Genomic DNA, 21,085 nt, shown 5'->3' on the forward strand with positions numbered 1-21,085 from the left:
AACCAAAATTTTCTCACTTCCTCCTTTCCTAAAATGAAAAATCTGAGTGTAAATTAGAACAATCCTCCTTCGTAAATCACCCTGTTATTTGTTTATTACAAGTTCTCTCTGTGGCCTCATTCCTACTTACTGTTCTATTCTTTTTTAGTGCTTTACTAGTTATTTAGTGCTTTACTGGTTAGTAATCTCAATTTTACTGGTTTCCCGTTGGGCCTATATATAATCATGAAATTATTGTCGTGGAATTTCCAGGAGGGTTGTTTTTGGGCATACCTAAATCTTTTAGGGCATACCAAACAATAGTCCCATCTTGGGTGACCTTATAAGGTGTAACCCAAGGGTAATTCAATTACCCTTAATACAAAAATCTAAAATCAGTTTTCTAAAAAATTAAAATCAGTTTCCCTTAACATCTCTTCTTCTTCCTCCTCTAGCCGAACTCTTCTTCTTACGTTGTTGGGTTCGGCTCAAAATTGAGTTGCGTGTTTAGCCGAACTGTTCTTCAGAAAAGCTTCTTGTAAGTGTATATGAACAATTCGGCATGAAATTTCAAGCCGAACATAGTCACAGATAAAGATGCATAGGGGTTCGGCGTATTCGATAATCATAATATGTGCCGAACCTCACATAATTTTTCTTCCAGATCACACAGGACTAGGTTCGGCTCATTATGATATTTTTAAACAAGCCGAACTAGTTGGTTCGGCTCATAACAATAACACTTTCAGCTTGCCGAACTGTTCATTAGTTGTCAATATCCAGGTTTCAGATCAAGGTTCGGCGCATAATGTTGTTGTTTTTTAAGCCAAACTGTTCTTCACATTTTCAGCCTGAAAATGTATGAACAGTTCGGTTGATACGATTTTCATTATATAAGCCGAACCATTGACATTTTTTCTTCCTCAAAAGTTTTCATCAACTCAAACATATATAACTAAATTATCTTAATCACTAATCATTAATCATTACTCATTAATCAGAATTATTATAACTAATCATTAATTAACACTAATCCTAAAAGAATAGATTTGACATTACAAAAAATATTTGGCTAAGGGGTTATTGAATTTGATATTTACATCCCTATTTTGTCTTCATTCAGTATGCCCTAAAAGATTTGGGTATGCCCAAAAACAGCCCTCATTTCCAGGGCATTGGGACTTCAATCACTAAGGACCATCTAAATTATCTATGCCAATATTATAACCCAAATATCGTTTTTTTATACGAAACTAAAGGCCCGTTTTCAAAATATGGATATGTTTTTAAAAAAATCTCATTTTCATGATTGGTTTATAGTTCCATATGTGGGTATAGCTAAGGGGTTAGCAATTGCTTGGCATAACAATGTAGAACTAAAACTAGTTTCATCACACTTAAATGTTTGTCATGTTGAAGCGCCATTGACTGAATAGTTAGTGCCATTGACTGAATAGCTAACCAACTCATTATTTTCACCAAAAAATCAATACACCTAATCAGTTAGTGCCATTGACTCAACAAATTTGTAATCACGATTTCACAAAAAAATCAACACACCTAATCAGTTAGTGCCATTGACTGAATAGTTAACCAACTCATTATTTTCAGTTTCACCTAAAAAGATAAATAGCTAAATGATCATAGTTCTCACTCGGTTGTAATAATAATTCATCCTCATCTCCTTGTATCATCATAAGGCTTAAATTGCGGGCTGAAACACCCAGAGGAAGAACACACAGCACTACTAGCAGACGTACAAAGACAGCAACTATCACGGCTATCCCCATTTTTTAAGCCAGATCAAGATGATACAAGGAGATGATGATGAATTATTATTACAACCATACTACTATCAATAGTAATATATGACATTTGACCTATATCTCATTGTTGTTTGTTGATCAATTCCTTTTCCATATGTGGGTCCAGATCATAATTAATCCTTTTTGTTTAGCTAGAAATAAGACGAATTTGTGTTTTTCTGTTGTTTGTTACAATAATTATTTAAAGACCGAGATTTTAAACTCCTTAAAAATCGTTTCCTATATGGAGACCTACTTGGAGATGCCACATCAGCATATAATGAAAAAGGCATTTTTATGTTCTGAATCAGTATATTTATGTTTGAGTGTTCATATTATGTTAAGCTTCTTCTGCTCTGTTGCGATTGAATATACAAAGCTTTGAATTTTAAACTTGCTTTTCGTCGATTATTTGTACTCAAAAATAAAACTGATTTATAGTGTTTACCACTTATGGTTTACAGGGAAACACAAAAGTTAAACTATGGTTTTGATTTTAGAAACCATTAAAATGATGGCAAAACTATGCTCTTGTTAATTCTTCATCTTGCTAGTTGTGATAATTTATTTACTTAAATTGTAAAGAAAATTAGAGGTAAAAACGAAGAGAGTCGTCATTTAGTTTAGAGAGAGAATTCACCACCTTAGCATCAAAGGTCACGAAAATTCACCACCTTAGCATCAGTCAATAATGCAGGGATAAATAAAATGTCTTTGGTTCCAAGTGTACCAAAGATAATGGTTTTTGTTGCTTGTGCTTTGGTGAATGGTCATTGGCTGCAACGCTACAACAATTTCAAAAATTGTTTCATATTGATGCAATAGGCTCTGACCATTTACCCATTCTCTTGGTTACAAAATGTGATGAACACCAAAATAAAAGGCCTTATAAATATTTTAAGTGTTGGTTTAAAGATCCTATTTGTCAACAACTAATAGGGTTGCTTATAAAAACAAGCGTAAGAGGGTCAAATGCTTTTAAAATGGCCAATTGTGTTGGACGTGAGCTTATATCAAATTATTAAAATTGTTGTTCAAAGACTCCGAACAACTTGAACTACTCTTTGACATGTACCTAACAATCCGTCTCACTTGGACTCAACAAGTTTGTAGTATTCACGATCTCACCAAAAAATCAACACACCTAATCAGTTAGTGTCGTTGACTGAATAGTTAACGACCTCATTATTTTCAGTGTCACCTTAGAAGATAAATAGCTAAATGATCACAGTTTTCACTCGGTTGTAATAATTATTCATCCTAATCTCCTTGTATCATCATAAGAAATTTTCTTGATCTGGCTTAAAAAATGGGGATAGCTGTGACAGTTGCTGTCTTTGTACTCTAGTAGTAGTGATGTGTGTTCTTCCTCTAGGTGATGTAACCCGTAATTTAAACGACCATACTACTATCAATGGTAATATACGACATTTCACCTATATCTCATGGTTGTTTGATGATCAATTCTTCTTCCATATGCGGGTCCATATCATAATTAATCCTTTTTGTTTGGCAAGAAATAAGACGATTTTTTTTTTGTTTTTTACAATAATTCTTTAAAGACCGATATTTTAAACTCCTTAAAAATCATTTCCTATGTGGAGACCCACGTGGAGCTGCCACATCAGCCTATAATGAAAAAGGCATTTTTATGTTCTGAATCAGTATATTTATGTTTGAATGTTCATATTATGTTAAGCTTCTTCTACTCTGCTGCGATTGAATATACAAAGCTTTGAATTTTAAACTTTCTTTTCGTCGATTATAGTACTCAAAAAGCTTTGAATTTACAATGAAAACTTCCTTCATTAAAGTCCCCTATCAAAACTTGCCTGGACAGTAAAAACGAACCTCCTTGATGAGATGAGATATGCTCACCATGTTGAAAGCGTTCGAGAAGTCAATAATCAATATTGACATCCTGTCCGAGTGACCTTTCAACTCCAGTAGGCCATTTACAGCGTGAAAAATACTCTCCCCCAGCAGGCACACCAACACCGAAATGGTAATCACCTAAATAGGAAGTCATATCCTTACCTACATAGAAAGCCGCCACTTTAGAGACCAATCTACGCCAAACCGTGCCAACTGCTATGGGCCTAAGATCACCACCAGGCTTAAATAACAGTGTTAAGGGCGCACTAGCAATGAACTCGCCTAAACCTTCAGGGCATTTTCCAGCCAACCAAAGGTTGACAACCCCTGTAATAGAAGCGAGTAAATCGTCTGGAACAACAGCTGCAGCCTCACTCATCACATCAACTAAATTTTGTGCCTGTAGTCCATCTCGTCCGCATGATGTACCCTTAGGAAAGCTCTTAATAGTTCCCAGAACTGCTCGAGAATCCACTGTAATTGGGTCCGCTATAATATCATCACAGGGGACAACATGAGGAGGCGTTTCTGGGTGCTTATCTTGCAATTCAGAGTAAGTTTTTTCATTACATGGAGCCACTCCACTTGAAGAAAGCACTCGAATTACGGCAGCAAAATGGCCAGAGCTCATTTTCTTTCGGCAAGCTGTCATATTAGTCATACCCCACCTCTTCTCATCTTTTTTCTTAGACACACTACGAACAGGAAGTTGCAGCATCTTGTCAACCAGTAAAAAGAAACCGTTAAGCTCTTTCCAAACTGTTAAAGCTTGGTTGATAGCACCTACTTGTAGACGTTTCCTTTTTCCTGATTTCACCTCCGCTGAACTTCTCGACATGTAAAGTGCTAATGTGCATATGGGAAGCAGAATTAGATGCAGTCAAGCAGTCTCATTAGTTGGATTAACGAGGACCTTGTCGAGGCAGGCTTTCAACGATCTCGAAAACAATAACCGGCACTGATGGGGAATACTTTTACAGTCGTAAACTTCATTTGAAACGCGGTATTAAGCATGTCTGTAGAAAGAGAACCAAACGACTCTACTACAACAGCACCATCCCCTTCCAAAACATCACAAACTGCATCACCTGGAGTACCCATACAGACAACACTTACCTCGACAGGCTGAGGTAAGCCATGAAAAAGAAAATCCGCACCTACTCTGTTGAATGGCCCTACAACAACATCTCCATGACCGCCACTTCTTTGCCTTTGCACGACATCTTCCAGGAATGTAGATGCATACATCTACATCATAGCCACATCCATAGGAAGCTAAGAACCTTCTCCCATGCATGATGTATATGTTGATGTTTTGCAATCAACTCTCTGCAAGATGCCTTGTTCGCGTCAGAAACAAGGTGTCTATCAGTAAATGCCGCAAAAAATATCCTTTGGCATAACCCCTGCTGATGACCCCTTCGTGAAAACTATCAAAGCTCTTGAATGTGCATGACAGAAACCGTTATCAGATGTTGCCTCTTCTGTGAAGGGGGTGATGAAGATGGTGGTTAAGGCAACAGGGAAGAAGGGGTTATTGATAGCCGGTTAATATTCAATATATTAATGACTTATGAATATTTTTTGAAAAATGTTTCAGTTGTCTTCTGTTTTTTTGTTAAAATCAATATCACATTGAATTTCATATCTAGTTATTATCGCAAGAATTTATGGTTTTATTTTCTCATAGCTCAATTTTTTTTTATTTAATGTGATTACCGCTTTGACAACCTCGTTTCATGAAGGGGATCTATTATAGAACTTTCATCATTTTCTTTTCCATTTTTATCAGTTTCCATAATGCTCTCAATTATTTCTTCATCAGTCAACAGTTGCATAACTTTATTTTCTTCCGGAAATTCCGGCACATCTTGACGTTCATTCAATTGCGATAATCCTGCTTTTAGATCAAATTTTGCAAATAATGCGTGATTTCACCGTCTAACTATTGACCTGAATTGTTCCAAACTTGTATTATTTATTGATTGAAATTTACAATGAAGCAAAATGGGGGATTGAAGGGTGCTTTGAAAAATTTAATATTCTACAATATTTAGATTTTTTTTTTGATAATCAGTTTCTCTTTTAAGTTAATAAGATATTAATTAGTATATAAATTATTAATATTAATTTATCGATTAATTAATATTTCCTTTAATTAATAAATTCTGGTGGTCCCAACATCATTAATTTATAGAATTTCTATTGTATATGGTTTTATTTGACGTAGATACGCAGATTCTCATCAAATATTTGCTCAACCACTCGAGATAAAATCATCTTGAATTCCTTTTCATAAATTCCATTATCTTTGGAGACTGATACACTATTAGTTTATAAACTTTATATCATATCAACCAAATGTTTCCCTTTTGATTGTAAATATGCGCCAATGTAACTTAAGTATTGGACTGAACGACAAATTTTGATGTTGCAGATTAAGGTACACCTGGTGTGCGAAAACAAAGATACATTTATGGAGGCTAATTGGTGCATTGCTACGCTGCTTTTGAAGGAAGACTTTCTTCAAAATTATTTTAGTTTGTTACTCCTACGTTTATTAGGTTCTGTAATCGTGACAACAAGTCAGCAGGCGCACAGCGCGGGCATATTATATTAATATAAATGAAAGAGACAGAAAAACACTTCCATATGAGCAGCTTGTAATAAGTGATTAAAACAGCGCAAAGTCGCCCACATTAGCTGATAGTTTAATGCGTGCATATGCGTAAGTTTTCAACTTGGATGAAAGCTTATTAAAAACAACAATTTGGCAATAACATTTCACGAACTTCAGTACCGAATTTCAACTTGGACACATGCAACTGATAATCTTATCAACTTAATTAGCATTAAAAAATCGATGGAAATTTCTATGAACATGGTTCACTCATTCAGATGAGCTTATAAAGAACACTTTGTTTGTGAATACTAGTAATTAGTAACATGATGAGATCTTCGTCTACTCTTCTGTATTTTCTTTGTTCTATTTCCCAACCATTCCCAATCAAAACCAATCTACATGAAGAAATCATCACCAGTTTTGATTAATTTTGGAGATTCCAAATCGGATATCGGTTGGGTGCTTGCTGGCAACGGTCTTCCAATAGGTTTGCCCCATGGTATTACATTTTTCCACAGGGGTACTGGTCGGTTAGGCAATGGACGCCAGCCTAATTATCGACTTCCTCTGTAAGTATGGTTTTATGTTTTTTTTTTTTCATTTATCCAGGATCATATTACCATCAACAAAATGTAGTTCTTGTCATATGTTGTTCTTAATTTGAGATCTCAATGTAAATTTAAGTTTAATCAATACCATATACATTGGTAGTTAAATTTAATTTACATTGAGATCTCGAATCAAGATATAATCTCTTTCATTAGTTGGTTTTATGTACAACCTTTTTTTTCTTACTTTCATACCTGAAAATCTTCTTTTTCTGGGTTTATAATCGTGTCTTCATCTTGCATATCGTCTTAGTATTTTATTTCTTCTTAACTTTAGATCTTTTACTCCTTTATGTAACTTGCATTTTGCATCTTAAGCATATTAGATATAAGCATCTCTAGGTCGCATCCTTGTCAAAGTTCACAATAAGTTCTAACTTGTCTGTTGAAGTGTAATCTCTTCGGATACAAAGTGCTTTTGATCTAGTTGTGTTTAAATTTGTTCCTTATAATGCGTTTTAATCGTGCCTATTTTTTTTTAAAGTTTTCTTGAAAGCTTAGCATTTTCATTCTTGAGTTCGTATCCTCATTGTGTGTCTTGTATGTTTTTGTAGTAGCCATCATATCCTAATTACATGTCAATTTTTTAGCATTTATTTTAGTCCTCATTAATAGGTTTTCTTTGTATAGTTTCTCTCCTAGCTGCATTTGACTCATAGTTTCCTTTCTGGTTGGACTTCATTCTTACCATGTTTCTATTTCATTAACATTTTCTGACTGCTTCCGGGGGTGAATTTCTCATATTTTCATCCTAGCCTTTATCTTCGCCGTTCATTCTATCAGCTACTTCAGTTATTAGAATCCTTTAGCATGTTCAATCTCTTTTTCTCATTCTCAACAATGTTACGAAACTCTTTTTCGATCTCACAAGCCACATATTTATGCTGAACCTATTCCTTTTATCCCTTATGTCTCCAACATATACAAACTCAGGATCTTTTTATATGATTTTTTCTAAATCCAATTAGCAAACCAATCTATATACTCTTTATATCACCCTTTGGTTTTTATCGGAATCTTTCCAAACCTCTCATGCAGATCAACTTTATCTCAACTGCGCTTTCAAATCCTCTCCGCATCCACTTCTATTCCCAACTTTCACATGAAAATGAATTGCTAGCGAACCAGTAACCCAACCACACTACAACAGTTAAAAGATATAATATATTTACACAAGCCCAATATCCCTTTCCTTTTAGAAACTTTAGTTAATGAAAGACATATGCCAAGACTTGCTCAATCCCTTCAATTCAAAAACCTAACCATAGTCCCCAAAATTGTCCGAAGAGGAGGAATTTGTCTCATGTGGAAAAACCTAAACATTCGAATCCTAACTCAATCCCGGAGTTTCATCCATATCCTTATCAATCCCCAAGCTCCAGCACAACCATGGCTCTGCACAAGCAATTTACGGTCATCCTCATCCCGCTGCAAGATCTGATTTTTGGCAGTACTTTCCAATAACTTTCCCCAACATAAGAAACTCAACCTCATGGATGTTGATAGGGACTTTCATGAAGTAACAAACCAATCATGGAAAAAATGAGGAAGAAAAGTCAACAATAGCGAAACTCATCCTTTCCTCATAATGATTGATCAAATGGAATTCATCGACCTAGGATTTTGTGGGGATCCATACACCTGGGCAAAAAAATCATCAGGGTCAAGACAACTTATTATAAAAATTTGCTAGTTAAATTTTTTTATGTACCAACTTCTCTTTCTTACTTTCATACCTGAAAACCTTTTATCTTCGAGTTTTTTCTGCAACCATAAAAGTCCAATCACAAAATTTTCCATGATTTTTTCCGGTCTAATTAGCTAAAGCTTTTATCTTCCGGGACCAGTCAAGATGTAATCTTTGCAAATTTACTGAGTGCAGATATGATGTGTTCATAGTCAAAATATTTTTTCCTCTCTGGTGTTGTTGCATGTTTCAGTGTTCCTAGTTTTTATCCCCAAATCCAAAAATCGCGTTAGATTCAATTTTGAAGAGAAAGTATGCTAAATCTTTTTCTTGCTGGAGTGGTCAAATGATTCAATTTATTTCTACTAATTTCTACGGATCGGTGAAGTTTTATCCTTTTCTTATTGGGATTTTTGAATTCTTCATCAGATTTACCAGTCAAACCGCTTTCTGCATCTGAAATCAACTTCCCAAATTCAAGGTATTTCTGATCATCTGTTTTGTATGAGATAATCACCCCAGTTTGGATATTCCGGGAGTTTTTTTATTCAGGTTAGTGATTTAATCTCTCTAGTTGGTACCATGATATGCTTACATCTAATGCTTCAACTAATCAAAACATATTTAGCTCCTGTGACTTTTTCCCATTCTTCTCTCAACCATAAACCTTGTTTTCTGTGATTGTATTGCAATAAGTTTCTTTACAAATTTTTTCTGAATTTTAATCATTACACATCTTATTATATATCCTGTGATTTTGCATATAAATAGAATATACAATTTAATATGCATTCATCTCCCTCGTATATTGTTCTGTCTCCTGCCTATTTTTGTTTACTAGTTTTTCTGTCTTGTTTTCTATCCTTTTTTGTTACCTTGTTGGAAATAATCATGTTTGTGCAATGTCTAGTCGTTGGAAATATAATAGAAATTTTAATTTTTTTTCAAACTCACTCTAGAAGTCTTAATAACCCTGATGGAGAATGGAAGCATAAGCTTGTTGGTGGTTTCTTAACCAGAATGGAAAAAAGACTCTTGGTTTCTCAGAAATGCTCTAAAGTATAGGTGGTTCATAATGAAGCGTTATCTGTTAGTAAGTTCAATGAGTTTTATTATCTTATTAAGTTTGAATTTCACCATGAAATGATTAACGTCCTTAGGCAGGGAAGTAGAGTAATCTATGGAGATTTTTTCATGTTGCATCCTTGGAATCCATATTTAAACTCTCTTAATTTCTCAATTGAATATGGAGATTTTGAAATCCTTATGCATGATTTGTACCCTGAGGAAACACACTGTATCAATGTCAAGAAAATCACTTTAGAACTAGGAGAGCTTATTGCATACAATGACCCTATCACTCATCAAAATGGTTACAACATCATGAGTATTAGGTTAAGAATTTATTTATTTCAACCTATGATCTTTCGTGTTCCAGCCCCAAATAATCATCATAGCATTAATAGGATTGTTTTCCATTAATTAGAACTCCCTAGGCTATTTTGCAACTACTGTAACAGGTTAGGCCATGCTGTTGAAGATTGCATAGATATTTACACTACCAGACCCTCCACCTTCCCATAATACTCCAGAACCTGAAGACAACTACACTGATGAAGAGAGATTTGATGTGGATATTGATGCTCCAGACTCTGATTGGAGTGAACGGATATTGGAGTCCACCATTCACATGTTTCCTCAGGCCAAAATTAATCTGCCATTTTATTTTCGGAGGGAGATCTTGATTTATATGTCCACTGACTTTAACAAAAATAATATCAACATCTCAAGAAGTTCAGCAGATGATTCAGTACAAGTTGCACAACCGATACATCTAGAAAAAGAATCAACTTTTCCTCAGCAAAATCATGATCTTAGTCCAGTTAATTTCCTAACCTCAGACACCGATACAGATTTTTTACTGGTTTCTGACTCATCTTCAAGCTCTCGAAATTCTAGATCAATATCTTGGAAGAAAAGATTGAACCCTAAGCATCAAGCATTCCTCCTAAAGAATGAAATTGGCACCTCTTCTGAACCAGTCAGCTCTAGGAGAGTATCAAATGAGGAAATAGAACAGTAGAGAGATCACTTCACACCATTCATGATAATCAAAATAACGACACATCATCAACAATGACAATCAGGCTTGAACAGTTACAGTCACAATAGCAACAACTCTAGTAACACCAACAAATATACCTTAAACTGTCATCGTCCAACGATGATCAAGTACACTATATCACCACGTCATCTGAAACACACTCAGTATTACTTGAATACATATCTTGGGGCCGATGTAGCCTTCTTTTTCTGGGTTTATAATCGTGTCTTAATCTTGCATATTTGTCTTAGTATTTTATTTATGCTTAACTTTAGATCTTTTACTCCTTTATGTAACTTGCATTTTGTATCTTAAGCATCTTAAGCATATTAGATATAAGTATCTCTAGGTCGCATCCTTGTCAAATTTCACAATAAAATCTAACTTGCATGTTGAAGTGTAATCTCTCTGGATACAAAGTTCTTTTGATCTAGTTGTGTCTAATTTTGTTCCTTTTAGTGTGTTTTAAACGAGTCTATTATTTAAAGTTTTATTGAAAGCTTAGTATTTTCATTCTTGAGTTCGTATCCTCATTACGTGTCTAGTATGTTTTTGTAGTAGCCATCATATCCTAATTATAGCATTTATTTTAGTCCACATTAATAGGTTTTCTTTGTATAGTTTCTCTCCTAGATGCATTTGACTCATAGTTTTCCTTTCTGGTTGGACTTCACTCTTACTATGTTTCTATTTTATTAACATTTTCTGACTGCTTCCGGGGGTGAATTTCTCATATTTTTATCTTAGCCTTTATCTTCGCCGTTCATTCTATCAGCTACTTCAGTTATTAGAATCCGTTACCATCTTCAATCTCTTTTTCCTCCTTCTTAACAATGTTACTAAACTCTTTTTCGATCTCACAAGCCACATATCTGTGCTGAACCTATTCCTTTTATCCCTTATCTCTCCAACCTATACAAACCCAGAATCATTTTAGATGATTTTTTCTAAATCCCATTAGCAAACCCATCTATATACTATTTATATAACCCTTTGGTTTTAATCGGCATCTTTCCAAACCTCTCATCCAGATCAACTTTATCTTAACTGTGCTTTCAACTCCTCTCTGCATCCAGTTCCATTCTCAACTTTTAAACATGAAAATTTTGGCCTGGAATTTCCAGGGAACCAATACCCAACCACACTAAAACACTTAATAGATATAATATCTTTACACAATCCCAATATCCCCTTCCTTTCAGAAACTTTAGCTAATGAAAGACATATGTCAGGACTTGTTCAATCCCTTCAATTCAAAAACCTAACCCTAGTCCCCAAAATTGCCAAAGAGGAGGACTTTGCCTCATGTAGAAAAACAGAAACATTCAAGTGCTAACTCAATTCCAGTGTTTTGTCCTTATCCTTGTAAATCCCCCATCTCCAGCACAACCATGACTCTACACAAACATATACGGTCCTCCACATCCAGCTGCAAGATCTAATTTTTGGAATTACTTCCCAAAAACTTTCCCCAACATAAGAAACTCAACCTCCTGGGTGTTGATAGGGGACTTTAATGAAGTAACATACCAATCATAGAAGAAAGGAAGAAGACAAGTCAACTATAGCGAGACTCAACCTTTCCTCATATTGATTGATCAATTAATATTTATCGACCTAGGATTTCTTGGGGATCCATACACATGGACAAAAAATTATCAGGGTCAAGACAACATATTATAAAGATTAGACTGAGCACTTGCAACCCCATATTGGTGACAACAAATCCTCATGTTGTCGTCACTCATCTCCCGAGGATAGCGTCTGATCACGCCCCCATCCTTTTGCACACCAAAGTAATTGAATGGCAGGGACAAAAAAATTACAAGTTTGAACATCTTTGGTTGATGTACCCTCATCTCAAGCAAGTTGTAACATCTTTCTGGACTCAACAAAGTGACACTGAACCTTCTTAGGACCTTCAGCTAAAAGATAATCACCACTGGACAAACTCTTATGGATTGGAACAAGGACACCTTTGGGAATCTTCTAAAATTAATACACAATTCAATAACGTGAATTCAGAGGGCACAACATCAGTGCGACATTCATACCGGCGAGGAATTACCATATTGGATAAATTAGGAAAAAGAGCTAAGGAATCAACACCTAACCTTACTCCAATGTCATGCCACATATTAGCAACAAAGATCCAAAATACAATGGCTCCAATTAGGAGATAATAATACAAACTTCTTCCACACCAAAGAAGCCATACACCAAAGTCGCAACAACATACAACAATTAAAAGATCCTCAAAACAACTGGGTTTCCGATAAAGATCATCCTGGATACCACACAACTCAAATAATAGCCATGGTACGAAGTCTTTTTTATTCTTTAAATATCCACCCCCTCATGAACCACACAAACATTACTTTAATTCCAAAAATGGACCACCCAACAAAACCGTCTCAATTAGACCTATCAGCCTCTGCAATGTCTACTACAAAATCATATCAAAAGTTCTAGTCAACCGCATTCGACCCTTTCTCTCATTTCTAATAATCCCATATCAGAGCACCTTCGTTCCTCAACGCTCAATTCATGATTACATAGGAATTGCAAGAGATCTATTCGACTACATCAAAACTTCATCCATCACCAAATAGATCAAAATTGATCTTAAACTAGGTATCCAAAAGGTATATGATATCCTTGAATGGAGTTTCATTAAAAAATCATTCACCAAATTAGTCTTCCCTGCAATATTTGTGGACTATATCATGTTAATTATCATCTCATCACCTACTCCATCAACATCAATGGTACCCCTCATGGTTTCATCACACCGACGAGAGGCACAAGACAAGGTGAACCCATATCTTCATAAATTATCATTATATGTGATGAAATTCTATCAACTTATCTTGCAAAACTGGAAGCCAAACATCTGGTTCGAAGTATCAGAATATCACAAAAAACACTACCAATATTACATCTTATGTATACAGATGATGTCTTAATCACCTACAAAGCCTCCCAATATAGTAACATCCACCTAAAAAACATACTTAAATCATATGGCTCATTGGAGGACAAATAATCAACACATCCAAACCAACAATCATCCACCATCCGAGATTACATCCACACAACATAAGTACTCTACACCAATTTTGTGGCATGCCAACTATTCCAACCCCTCATATATATCTTGGAGTCTAATTTAAACACGGGAGAACCTCCTGTCACATCTTTGAACCTTTTCTTCAAAGGCTATCTCGTAAATCTCAAGGATGGATGATAAAATGCCTTACACCTTCAAGGAGGTTAGTTCTAATTAAAAACTCCTTAACCCCAACCTCCAACCACCTTATGGAGACACAACTTTTCCCCATCATGTTCACAAAGAAATCGATCGGATTACTTTTTTTTTCCTGGGGGCATGATTCCTCAGTTAGAAAACTTCACCCTTTGGGATGGAACAAACTCAAAAAACTGATAGCGCAAGGAGGAATCCACATCAGGAAGAGGAGCCATCACAATAAAGATTTGCTCATGAAAATACTATGTGAAAAAGCGGGGGTCTAACAACCTCACCCAATATTTCGCTTATCAATATGTATGGACAAACTCCAATATACTTTCAAGAGAATCAACTAGACATTTAGACTCACTCATAAGAACAATGTATATCAAAGAGTTTATATCTCAATTTCTAAATTCAATCCGTAATCAATCAAATATGAATTTGTGAGCCTAATTGAATATAGAGAAATAACTGGTACCGTACCAAAGACCAATGTTAAGGTGTCAATCAATTCACCCGATAACCCAAAGGTCGGATACAAGAACTGATTGATCTCAACGCACAACCTGTGATATTTCTATTATATAAATAAATATAATGCGGAAAAGAAATAACACAGATACCAGAAATTTTGTTAACGAGGAAATCGTAAATGCAAAAAACCCCCGGGACCTAGTTCAGATTGGAAAACTACACTGTATTAAGCCGCTACAGACACTAGTCTACTACAAGCTAACTTCGGACTGGAATGTAGTTGATCCCTAATCAATCTCATACTGATCAAGGTGCAGTCGCGTTCCTTACGCCTCTTGAACCACGCCGAATTTTGTGCACTTGATTCCCTTAGTTGATCTCAGCCACAACTAAGAGTTGCTACGAACCAAAGTCGAAGACTTGATAAACAAATATGTATCACACAGAAAAGTCTATTGAATAGATAAATTTGTCTCCCACAAATAAGCCTACGAGTTTTGTTCCGTCTTTTGATAAATCAAGGTGAATAGGAACCAATTGATAATACGCATTTATATTCCCGAAGAAAAACCTAATATTATCAATCACCTCACAATAATATTAATCAATTAACAAAAAAAGATATTGTGGAATCACAAACGATGAGATGAAGATGTTTGTGACTAATTTAGCGGTTAGTTTCCTGACTTAACCAAAATAGTAGTAGTCCATGACTTCACCATTTTTATATGAGATACATTTGTCAAATGTGGGGATTCTCAATGTGGGGATTCTCATCTTGTACGATTTTGATATCTTGAAAGTACTTTCACCAAAAAAAACACATTAATTGAGATATATCAAAAATTTGTTAATGTAATATTTTGAAATCCATTTTCTAATAATAAATAAAAGTCCTCTTATTAAATAAACTTTATCACCAAACCATACACTTTTAAAAAGGAAAAGCTTCACTTTTTTTGGGACAAAAGGACTATATATATTTAATTATTGGCATTTATTATTATAACCGGGACCTCCATAGTAAAAACCATAACCATTTGTACCATAATGTTCGTTGTCAATTTTCAAATTATAGCAGTTTGGATTCGTAGCTAATTTCCTAACATTTTCAAGGTCCTTGATCATGTTATTTTCATCAAATACTTGAAACCAATTAAAATAACTCGATGTCTTCAAACCACTTTCAGAAGGGAAATGACCGCTACCCATTTGAGGCGAAGTATGTTGTCCTTCATTTTTCAAATTAAGGATTTCTCCTTCCCATTATACTTTTGTTGCTGTTCTTGATAATTCTGTGAACATAGCGCTTGGATAATAACCGACTGAAATACCTTGTAATTGTACCCACCAGTTTCCACTACTTTGGTCCTGCCAAGTTATTCAATGTTTATTTTTGGATCTAAGTTGATAATGGGTATGAATATTTGATGACTTCTACTTTCATACCTTTTGAATACTGAATGTGGCATCTTTTTGGTCACCATTGAAAGTAGATACCTCTGTGAAATTGCAACCAAGGGAGATATTTGACGTTGTTTGCACATAACCATCGCAAAGGAGATTGTAGCAACCCGATCTCAAGTATTTGTCCATCTAACAAGAAATAATAAATGATTTGATCTTCTTAAGAAATTAATAATAAATAATAATTGATGTCCTTCGAAGACATCGGCATTACCATGCCATTTCACATAACAAAAGGGGTAATAATACTTACTGTCTAGTATATGAAAACTCTGTTCTGGTCGTCACCATACATGTCCTTGTACACCTAATTAAAAATAAATTTGAAAATTCTATTGTGCCCCTCAAAATTTTATAAATTCATTTTAATATCATATGGAAGAATAACTTACATGCCATCCATCTTCAACAGTATTGAGATCTTTGTCTTCACCAGAAAAAACCCAAATTTGGGATATACTCATTTCATATGCTTCAGTAAATGGTGTCCAAATATTAATTTTTGCTTGCGCTCCAAGAAAATTACCGTGCACCCCAATTACAACGTACTATAAGAATACATATCTTAATCACTACAACCATATATTTATACACATTGAAAATAAAAAAATAATAACAATGATATGTAATTTTGTATACCTCATGGAGATTATAGTTATCTATAGTGTTGTTTGATTTTGATGTAACAAGAGTCTTAAAAGGTGATAATCTTGTATAATGATGTTTGCGCAAAATTGTGGGATTATAATTTTTTTCCTTTTCTCCGAATAGGGATAGTTCCTTCAGGACATGATCCGTACTTATGCCAAGTTTGTGTAAGTTCAAGTGTTCCCGAAATATCTGCTTTTGTTCCTTTTGGGTTCAACGTTGGTCTCATCTGTTGCATGAAAACAAAAATTAAGTAATTTATTAAGATTTTGTATATATAATGAGTAAAAGTTTGTAAAAATATGTAATAAACCTGTATCGTATGATTACAAAGCAAAGGATGGTTAAGACTAGGTTGTCTGTAAATATCATAACAATCAATGGTCTCTACGTTTCCGACCTACAAGAAAAAAAATCAATGAGATAAGTCTGTACGCATAAAAATTTCAATAATCATGATATTAAATATATGCATTAACTTAAAAATATTACTCACCTTAATGGTTTTGATTATTTCCTTGTTTACCGCTTTCATAGTCATTATTCCTTCAATTAATCCTTCATTAACGGATATTATTAATATGAGAATCCAGCATGTGAACTCGGTAAATTTCGGCATTTTAATCAATAAAATACACGAATGCAATACGACTGATGGAGAAGATTAATCATAAGATTATGTATATGTGTATGGTTTTCCATTGGTACGACCGTACTCGTTTATTTAATGTATGATTTTCTTTTGTGTCTGATTTTCTTTCTTATAAATTATCTTATTCATTTATATCTTTCAGATTTTCTTTATTATAATGAGATAGTTATATCATAAATGCAAAAATATATTTGGTACTAAATTCCATCGATTCTTAGCATTTATGGGATTCTGTCTCTTCAAATATCTTGGAGAATGTCAACTAGTCTGTGAAAGTACAATATTTACTTATGATCTATCTTTGTGGAAACTCCTCTAAGGAGTGTGAATTTGATATTTTTATCTTATTTATTGAGTAATCATCAAATTACCCCAAACCACGCATATTAGAGTTTTGTCCCTTGAAAAGACGAGGGTACCAAAATATACCTCAATCTAAACCTTTTCCACCTATAAGTCCTTTCTCCGAAAGTGATTGTCTATGGACTGCGTCGAGAGAATACAACTAACTGGTACACACTTTGTGTGATCGTCTATGGATATAAGATCGAGACAATACAACAAAGAAGTATGATTACTTGATAATAGGCTCAGACTTAACCAAACACTATAGGATTGCTATCAAGTAATTAGGAATTAACGTTGTGTAATTTACTTTAAATTATAATAAAAAATTATAATTACAGAAAATAAAAGTAAATGACACAACAAGATTTTGTTAACGAGGAAACCGAAAATACAGAAAAACCCCGGGACCTTGTCCAGAATTGAATACTCTCAGAATTAAGCCACTATACAAAATCTAAACCAACTTCGTATAGCTGAGACCAAGCAACTAAACCTATAGTTCACCTAGTTCCCTCAGTATCCCTGCGCCTCCAACTTGCAATAAATCATGCACTTGGAACAATTCCTTTGGTCCGCATTCCAAACAGTAAAGGAACAACAAATCTGTTCGGTAACAACTCTTTTCAAACAGTTGAATAAGGGTAATGGAGTTTCATAACTTGAATACTCACGAGTTATAGGAAGTCTGATGTATTTGATGAACTGTACTAGGCCAGACATTGCTTATGATGTGAGTAGGTTAAGTAGGTATACTTGTAATCCAGGGCAAGAACATTGGAATGCACTTTTTAGCGTGTTGAGGTATTTGAAATATACTTTGACCTTTTGTTTGTATTATGAAAGGTACCCTGCCGTTCTTGAGGGATTTTGTGATGCAAACTGGATATCAGACTCAGAGGAGTTTAAGTCTACAAGTGGATATGTTTTCTTTCTAGCAGGTGGGGCTGTTTCTTGGAAGAGTTCCAAACAGACTTGTATAGCTCGATCCACCATGGAATCTGAGTTTATTGCGTTACATAAAGCAGGAGAGGAAGCCACTTGGCTAAGATGCTTTTTAGAAGACATTCCTCTCTAGCATAGGCATGTGCCAAATATATCTATATATTATGTTAATCAAGCTGCTATAGCTAAGGCTAAAAACAACTACTATAACGGGAAGTCTATACATATTCGTAGAAGACATGATACCCTGAAAGAACTAATCTCAAAAGGCGTTATTTTCATTGAATGGGTGAAATCTAAGGAGAATATCGCAGACCCTTTGACGAAAGGTTTGTCCAAGGAGATAGTTACTAATGCATCGAGGGGGATGAGGCTTAGGCTCATTAAATAAACTTATCATGAAGGATACCCAACCTTGATGACTGAAGATCCCAAGATCAAGGTTTTGAATGAGACAACTAATTTGTGGTGGGTAGAGGTAAACACTATCAGAGATTTTCATTCTCTGTCCCTTCCCTATGGTGTAGATGTGATAGTGTGACTGCATATGAAGGATGACTTTTAACTAAGTCTTAATGAGTTTTATAGTTTCAATTTAAGATTGAATTGGGGTGTAGCAGTAAACACTCTTGATGGAACTCACCTATCTGAATGTGGAAATGGGTCGCTTCCTATGAGAATAAAGCTGATTCTCTAGAGCATTCTGAGAACCGGGATTTGTCCAGGGCCAAAAAGGACACAACGATACGAACTTAACAGCATATAGAGACATATCACGTGTGGTTATTATCGCGGACTACATCAAACGATGGCAGTTCAAGAAATCGCGTTCACTGTCCATCAAGTAGTTCCGGCAATTTCTCACTAAGCAAAGGTTCAAGACCTCATGGACACCCCTTGCCTATAGAGGTATTTCTCGCTTTCCGTTTTCTGATTTTATCGGTATTTCATTCATGTGGAGGATTGTTGGAGAAAATGAGTTTTATTGCTTTGGTTTTATAGTCTTGGTGGGAATGGATCTTAGGACTTTTGGGTCTCTAAGAGCACTTACTCATTTTCTATGAGTGAATGAAATATGATCTTTAGTCCCACATTGGGTATAACTAAAGAGGAGATCTACTATATAACTATCCCTTTATGGATAGTTAGTAAAACAATGTGGGTGGAACGGGTGGGGTGAAAAATACTTTTTTCCCACTAAGGTTTGAGCCTAGGTCTCGGGCTCGTTCTTGCGTCGTGGCATAGGTCAACCAAGACTTATCTTTTTGGATAAAATTATTTTAATTTATTTCCTTAAATATTTTAAAATCAAAATAAATTTTGTCTTAAATATGGGAGGGAGTATGACCTGGAGGAGATTTATTCTTTCCGTTTTTAATTGATAACGACATAATGTGTAGTTATATTTTTCCGTTTTACAAAAATCTTTTATTAATTAGAATTTATTTTTGTCATTAATTCGGATTTTATTCTCATTAACACGATTTAACTACACATTATTTTCGACCTTCTCTCTTCTCATCTATATAAACTAAACGAGTTCTTCATTCCAAAGTGTTTCCACAAGAAGCTATTATCCTTCTTCTATTCGTCTTTCTCTCTCTGTGTGGTTTTTTTAATTCATGTGCCATTGTTGTTGAGTTCGTAAGAGTGGGAAAGTATTATAGTGCTAACGGTACTTGCAACGGGAAGTTTTATCCTGGATACGACTTCACCAAAGGGTATAGGCATCACTCATTATTGAGGCTTACCGGTGAACTATCGTGTTAAGGAAAACTTGATGATCAAGTGACTTTGTCCTCTGTTTGCTGTTTTCTTGAGTGTCTATTTTTTAAGTTTCAGAAATTTATTTCTTAACATCATTACTTTCAGTGTTTTGTTGTTACAGTTCCAAAAATCTTAACACGATACTTCTGGCAAGACTCTCACATTGAATGAAATTCTTCATGTTCCGGACATCTGCAAAAATCTTGTTTCTTGTGGTGTTTTAGATGATAAGGGTCTTAAAATTGTAATTGAATCTGGGAAAGTCATTGTGACTAAGGGAAAGGATTATGTAGGGAAGGGGTATAAGACTGAGGGTCTATATAAGCTTTATGTAAACTCGACTGTAATGAATAAGAATGATTCTTCTGCTTATGTTTGTGTGTTTTTAAATGTTTGGCATGGTAGACTTGGACATGTTAATTATAAGTCAATGCATAAACTGGCTAATGTAGGTTGCATACCCAAATTTAGTTTGGAAAAGGAATACAAATGTGAAATTTGCGTAGAATCAAAATATGATAGAAAAACTTTTAGAAAAAATGTTCATAGAAATTCTAAACCCTTAGAATTAATTCACTCAGACCTAGTTGATATGAAATCGGTTTAAACTAGAGGTGGTAAGAAATGGTTTGTTACTTTTATAGACGACTGTACAATGTATTGTCATATATATTTGCTTAGAGGTAAGGATGATGCCTTAGAAGACTTTAAGATGTATAAACTAGAAGTTGAAAACCAATTGAATACTACCATTAAAACAGTAAGGTCTGACCGTGGTGGTGAGTACAAAATTCCGGTAGGAAATTTTTGTGTAGAACATGGCATAATACACGAGGTTACCGCTCCTTATTCA

This window comes from Papaver somniferum, chromosome 11 (genome assembly GCF_003573695.1).
Source record: "Papaver somniferum cultivar HN1 chromosome 11, ASM357369v1, whole genome shotgun sequence".
NCBI classification, from domain to species: Eukaryota; Viridiplantae; Streptophyta; class Magnoliopsida; order Ranunculales; family Papaveraceae; genus Papaver; species Papaver somniferum.